We start from the raw sequence: 7,546 nt of genomic DNA, 5'->3' as shown, positions 1-7,546 counted from the left end.
TTATGTTTATCTGCAGCTCAAGATGCTGGGTTACAAGGGGACCATCACAGTGCATGGAAGTCGGAAAATAGCTTTGGAGTGTGAAGAAGGTGACGCTGCTTATGCTGAATCTGTCTTGCAAGAAAGGAATTAAATTTCTACAAAGACAATGTTGATCCGGGAGATATGACATCTTTGAAAAAGCCAACCACAGAGCATGATCCGGTGTTGAAGTTTAAGTCGGCTGATGACACTAAGCTAGTTGACTTTGTTCCTATCGATTCATCCAAGCAGTTCAGTATCAGTGCTAACCTGGATCCAAAATAGGAAAGCACGCTCATCGAGTTCATCCGTGAGAACCGGGACATCTTTGCATGGAAACCTTCTGATATGCCAGGTGTACCGAGGAACTCGCTGAGCACACTCAATATTGATCCAAAGTTTAAGCCAGTCAAGCAATTCCTTCGTCGCTTCAATGAGGAGAGGCATAAGGCCATTGGTGAAGAAGTGGCCCGGCTCTTGGCAGCTGGGTTCATTGTGGAAGTCTTTCATCCTGAGTGGTTGGCTAATCCGGTGCTGGAGCTTAAGAAGAATGGCACTTGGCGTATGTGTGTCGACTACATGGACTTAAACAAGGCCTGTCCGGCTGATCCTTTTGCTCTCCCTCATATTGATCAAATCATTGATGCTACGGCGGGTTGTGAGCATTTGAGTTTTTTGGATGCTTATTCTGGTTATCATCAGATCAAGATGGCAGTTAAAGGCCAGGAGAAGACAACTTTTACCACTCCCTTCGGAGCCTTCTGCTATGTGTCTATGCCTTTTGGCTCAAGAGTGCCCAGGCGACTAACCAGCGATGTGTGCAGAATTGCCTTCACAGTCAGATTGGGCGCAATGTTCATGCTTATGTGGATGATATTGTGGTGAAATCCAGAGAGAAGGAAAGTTTGATAGGTGATTTGGAGGAGACCTTCAACAATCTCCGGGTCTACAAGATGATGCTTAACCTGGCCAAGTGCATCTTTGGTGTGCCAGCAGGCAAGCTCTTGGGTTTTCTAGTTTCTAACAGAGGCATCGAAGCTAACCCGAAGAAGATCAAGGCCATTACCTCCTTGGCAAAGCCAGCGTGTATCAATGATGTTCAACGTCTGGCGGGTCGTATTGCTGCCTTAAGCCGGTTCATAAGCCGGTTGGGTGAGAAGGCCATACCACTGTACCAGATGATGAAGAAAACAAATCACTTTGTCTGGACTGATGCTGCTAATGACGCGTTTAAAGCTTTGAAGAAACAGCTAGCTGAGCCGCCAGTCCTTGCTGCTCCTATTGATAAGGAGCCATTGTTATTATATGTGGCTGCTAATGCATGGGCTATCAATGTAGCTGTTGTGGTGGAATGGAAGGAAGCAGGCAAGGAATATCCAGTTCAATGACCCGTTTACTATATCAATGATGTACTCATTGAGTCCAAGCAGAGGTATCCGCACTGGCATAAGCTCGTGTATGGGGTGTTCATGGCCAGTCGGAAGCTTAAGCAATATTTTCTGGGTCATCCCATCACTGTGGTTAGTTCTGCTCCCTTATGGGATTTTATTCAAAACAGAGAAGCTGCAGGTCGGGTAGCCAAGTGGGCCTTTGAGCTTGGACCTCATGGTTTGAAGTATATGCCTCGCACGACCATCAAGTCTCAAGCACTTGTGGATTTCATTAATGACTAGACAGAGCTGCAGATGCCTGAAGATAAGCCAGATAACACATATTGGACTATTCACTTTGATGGGTCCAGGCAATTGGAGGGCTCGGGGGCTGGAGTTGTCTTAGCTTCCCCTCGAGGTGATAAGTTTTGTTATGTTTTAAGGTTGATGTTTCCCTATACTAACAATGCAGCTAAGTATGAAGCCTTGCTCCATGGTCTTCGGATGGCTAAGGAGATGAGTTTAAGCCGGGTGAGATGTTTTGGCGACTCAGACTTGGTGGCTCAGCAGGTCTCAGACAAATGGTATTCGAGGGATCCACTCATGGTGGCTTATTGCCATGAGGTTGATGCTATTGCTAGGCATTTCAAGGGTTATCAAGTGGAACACATCAATCGCAGGAAAATTGAGGCGGTTGACGCCTTAAGCCGGTTAGGGTCCCAGTGTAAGCCGGTGCCACCTAACACTTTCTTGGATATTCTGCATAACCCTTCTATCAAATTGCCTACAGAGGAAGATCTGGCCAATCCTGACCCGGAAGCACAATTGGTGGCGGCTCTTCACGCTATTCCTGATTGGACGATTCCGTATTTGGCTTATATGACCCGAGGCGAGTTACCTAAGGATGAAACTTTGGCCAGACAGATAACCCGGAGGTCTAAGTCAATGACAATTGTTAACGGAGAGTTACACCATTGCAGTGTCACTGGCATTTCAACGTTGTGTTTCTCCTGAAGAGGGTCGTGAATTCTTTGCGAGATTCATGAAGGAAGTTGTGGTCATCATGCCGGCTCTAAATCTCTCATGGCTAAAGCTTTTCGTCATGGATTTTATTGGCTGACGGCTCATGCTGATGTAGAGGATTTGGTTAGTAAATGTGATGGTTGTCAGAAATTTTCACGGCGAGCTCACGTGCCAGCTCAAGAATTGAGGATGATTCCAATTACTTGGCCGTTTGCAATTTGGGGGCTTGATATGGTGGGCCTTTTAAAAGGTCCAAGGATAAAAAGACCCACCTTTTGGTGGTGGTTGACAAATTCACAAAATGGGTCGAAGCAGAGCCAGTCAGTAAGTGTGACGCGGCAACAACGGTTCAATTCATCAAAAAAAGGTGATTTTTCGCTTTGGTTTTCCCCACAGCATTATAACTGATAATGGCACTAATCTGTCGAAGGGGGCTATGAAACAGTTTTGTCAGCGTGAGCATATTCGACTTGACGTGTCGTTAATAGCTCACTCCCAATCTGATGGTCAAGCTGAAAGAGCCAATCAAGAAATTTTGAGAGGCATCAAGCCCCAACTTATGGTTCCTTTGCAGAGGACGCCGGGTTGTTGTGTGGAAGAGTTACCTTCAGTGCTATGGAGTATCAATACTACCCCCAACAGATCTACGGGTTACACGCCTTTCTTCATGGTTTACGGAGCAGAGGCGGTTCTCCCTAGTGACATCCGTCACGACTCGCCCCGTGTGGCGGCTTATGTTGAAGCTGATAATGAAAAAGCACGTTAGGATGAACTTGACCTGTTAGATGAGGAGTGTGACCTTGTGGCGGCTTGCTCGGCGATTTACCAACAAGATCTACGCCATTATCATAGCCGCCGGGTTAAGACCAGAACCTTTCAAGAAGGTGACTTGGCGCTCCGGCTTATCCAGGATCAAACTGATATGCACAAGCTATCCCCACCTTGGGAAGGACCCTTTGTGGTCAGCAAGAATTTGAACAATGGGTCATACTACCTTATCGATATTCGAGACCACAAGGACTCACGTAAGTCGGAGGAGGAGACCCGGCGGCCATGGAATATTGCTCATCTTTGGCCTTACTACACTTGAGCCACCGGCTCTTATGATGTACATATTTTGACAATGTATATAATATGATGTTTATAATAAAGCCAGCATCCCTGATAAAGCAGGGCCTCTGTCGTTTCATCTCCAAGAATAATAAGTCTTTTTCATCACAAAAAATGTCATTTGGGGGCTTCCTGTTCAAACATAGGTGTATTCACCAAAGTGAACATAGCTATGAATATCCCTCCTTGATCGGTGCAACGTCATAATTTTAAAAGGTCACTTGGGGGCTTCCTATTCAAACATAGGTGTATTCACCAAAGAGAACATAGCTGTGAATATCCCTCTTGATCGGCGCGTCGCCACAAAGCACCTGGGGGGCTTCCTGTTCAAACATAGGTGTATTCACCAAAGAGAACATAGCGTTACTACCCTTGTGAGCTAGTTTGGATCACCAGGTGTATTGACCAAAACCTTCCGGGTTCTCCTGCTTTATAGAAACTGCCACCCCGCCCGAGTAATCCTGGAATGACAAGCCGTACTCTTGATAGTCAATCCTACATAGACCCTGAACTTGTCAAGTTTAAAACGGCGGTCATGTGAGGTCGGTTTCACAAAGTGTAAAAGGTTAACTTAGTGGCTTGGCGGCCCATGAAAGCCTTGGAGATTTAGGGTTGGCGGCCTACGAAAGCCTCATTTTCTTGTTTTGCTAGGTTTTTTAACATTTTTTGGGTTCATCTTGATGCCATCTTGACATATGGTTTAAAGTGATTTAGGCCATGTAGCCTTAATTTTTATAGCTCATATTTGAGTATATCCGTGGTTTCTGATAACCCGACCTGGCTGTGGACGATAAATTGCCAGCATATGATGATATTAAATACTTCAAAGTTTTGTCTTCTAAGTTTTGGGTTATCACCCTTACTACACGGGTATCATAAGCCGGCAGTACGATTCAATATCACAGGTATGATATTTTTTGTTATGATTATATCTAATTATGATTAAACCGGCCCTGCCTATAAACTATTTTAATCATCAGCGGTTTTATAAGGGATATTATGACCCGCCCTGCAGTAAACTGCTAGGGCTTTTGTGATCTACTTCTGTGCAGGATAGTACTAAATCTTATCTGCATAAATCAATGTCATCATAAGTGTACGATGATAGTTTTCAAGTGGCGGATCAAATAGTGTTGCGCAAAACAAAGCGTGCACGATGACACGACAGATCGAAGTTTTTGCTAGCCTATACATGACTCAATGAGCCAAAATGATTAAGTGTTTTCAGAAGATCACATATATGAATCGCCCAGCGGATCAATTTTCTTGGCCCTGACGGCTTGAAGCTTCTTCATCATCCTTCTCCGATTCTTCATCCTCCTCTACTGCCTAGAAGTTTGGTGATGACCAATCAATGCCGCACAAGGCTTGGAATTCAGCTTCATCATCTATAAGCTCAGATGGGTCAACTTCAGGAGTGAAAGTATGCTTACGGATTGGGGGAATTAGATCCATCACTTTATAAGCCGGCGTAGGCAGCTTCTGATTCTCCATGTCATAAGCCGATTGGTATCTTGAAAGATCCGTTTCATTTGCAATCAGGCTGGCCAAGGGACGTATCTCCTTAACGCAGGCGGCGAAGTCTTTCTTCTCAAAGGGAGTGCCATCTTCTTTTAAGCTTGGATACCCGGTAGCTATGTCGGCCTGGTCTAGCTCTGCTAGCCATGCTGTCGGCGTTCTGGGAACGGGGGTCCCCAGACTTGCCTGCCTGCGGCCTGCGGCGTGGCTCAAGGGGGGGCCCAGCACGGCCCATCTTCATCAACACAAGCTCTAGACCCTCGCGAGGGGCCAAGCCTCGTGGGGCGGACGACCAGGGGCTTCCTCAGGCACGGCCTCATCAGGCTGGCTCACGAGGAGGCGGAGAGTTCAAGGCGGGGTACCTCATGAGGTGCCCATGACGCATGCCATGACGACCAAGGGCGCCAGTCGGGCGCCAACCCATGCAGTGTCCTCCTTTCCTCTTTAGTGCAAAGGGAGCAAGCGCAGGCGAGAGCATCAAGCAAAGGCATCCATTTCGGTGCAACAAGACCAAGACCAGCCCAACGGTAGGAAGGAAGTCATTGTGGAGCCCAAGCAGGCATCATCACCAGAGCCTTTTGATAGGCGAGGACCAACTTTAGTCAGGATAAGTGTACCAGATGTTCCCCTTCAAAATGGCCAATTGTTGGCGCCCTTCCCGCTCAATATTTGGGAAGAGGCCCAGGGCCTTTGCCTATAAATAGGACTAGCCACCCCCATGGTAGAGGCATCGTCATCTGCACCCGGATCCAGAGAGAGAGAGAGAGTGAGAAGGGCGGCTGAACTCCTCCTAGCAGTTAATCGTCCCAGCCAAGAACAGACCCTCACGAGGCTGTTCTTCCTTGTACTGTTCATCATCAGCCCAAGAGGCAATCCACCACACCACACCCTGGAGTAGGGTATTACACCACAATGGTGGCCTGAACCAGTATAAACTCTGTGTCTCTTGTGTTGTCCCTTTCGTAGTTTAGATCTCAGCAAGCCAACGAGGAACAGGTAGGTAGAGGGAGAAATCTCCGCGCGCAACCCAGTGTTTGAACCTCAACGGTCTGCCGGAACCCGAAATCCGACATTTGGCACGCCAGGTAGGGGTGCGCCGGAATTCATCTTCCGTCGACCTGTTCTTCTCCGACCATCGCATCCATGTCTGACGCTCATCGGGCCCGCGTCGAGTGCCGAGCCGCCCTCGCTTCCCGCGTCGCCTCCCGTCGGTGGGCGCCCTCGCCGTTCCCCGTCACCTGCCGTCAATGCCGCCACCGGCCCAGCGGGGAACGAGCAGCAAGCATCGTCCCAGCATCCCTCCGTGAGGCAGGACGGCCGCACTGCTACACCCTCGCTCACCCCGGCTGGTTCTTCATCTAGCGCGTTCCGCGCACCCATGGAGGCTCGGGCTGCGCTCATTGTGGCAAACGAGCTCCTGCGCTACCGTCCCGTCGACGACGTCTACGAAGAATGGCTCGACCGGGTCGCCAAGCTTGTCCGTGCCACAGGGGGCTCCCCTGCACCATCCGTCCCGCTGCACCGCACCCCGCCATGCACGGGCGATGAAGCTCCAGGGGCGCCTCAGCCGCCTCCCCCTCAAGAAGGCACCCTGGCCCCAAGGCGCGTGGCCCCTGGGCAGAACCCGCTCTGTTAGGCGCCAGCGCGGCAAGAGCAGAGCTGCCAAGAAGTCCCTCGCCCGCGAGAAGCTGCCCGAGCGCTCCCTGCTCTGGCTCGTCACGACCACGCTCCTTCTCCAGCACGTCAAGACCCCGTGCTGCTCCTAGCTGTAGCGCATGGGGACCCACAGGACCAAGCTCTTCGTCACCCAAGGCTCCCGTGGCCACTATAGGCTGCCGCGCCTTCACCACCGAGCTGCGCAGCATCGCGTGGCCCGGCAAGTTCAAGCCAGACCCGCCTCCTTGCTACGATAGTATGGCTGACCCTGCAGAGTTCCTCCAGCTCTACGAGCTGGGCATCGAAGCTGCCAACGGAGACGAGAAGGTCATGGCGAACTGGTTTCCCATGGCGCTCAAGGACGGGGCCCACACTTGGCTCCTAAACCTAGCTCCAGGCACGATCTCCTCCTGGGACGAGATGCGCACCCGCTTCATCGCCAACTTCCAGGGTACTCGCGACCGGCCACCTGCCATGAGCGACATGCGCCGCATCAAGCAGCAACCAGGGGAAACCCTGCAGAAGTACATCCAGCGCTTCAACAGCACACACCTCAAGATTCCCAAGGTGACTGAGGAGGCCATCATCTCAGCCTTCTCCGACGGCATGCGCGACGTCAAGATGAAGGAGGAGGGCTGAGGAAGGGCGTCTCTCCCTCCTCGAGCTGCCTGCCGGAGACCCAGAAGAGAAGAAACCCCAGGCCAAGGATGTGAAGCGCAAGGGGGTTGCCGTGCTCACGGGAGAACCAGACACCAAGCAGGGCAGAGATCAGCCCGAATCTTCCAAGGGCAGTCGGTACTGCGTGTACCACGACCTCCACACCCACAACACCAATGAATGCCAAGAGC

Source organism: Triticum aestivum, chromosome 5B (genome assembly GCF_018294505.1).
Source record: "Triticum aestivum cultivar Chinese Spring chromosome 5B, IWGSC CS RefSeq v2.1, whole genome shotgun sequence".
Lineage (NCBI taxonomy): Eukaryota > Viridiplantae > Streptophyta > Magnoliopsida > Poales > Poaceae > Triticum > Triticum aestivum.
The sequence above is the reverse complement of the archived record's forward strand: the minus strand, read 5'-3'. Positions refer to the sequence as shown.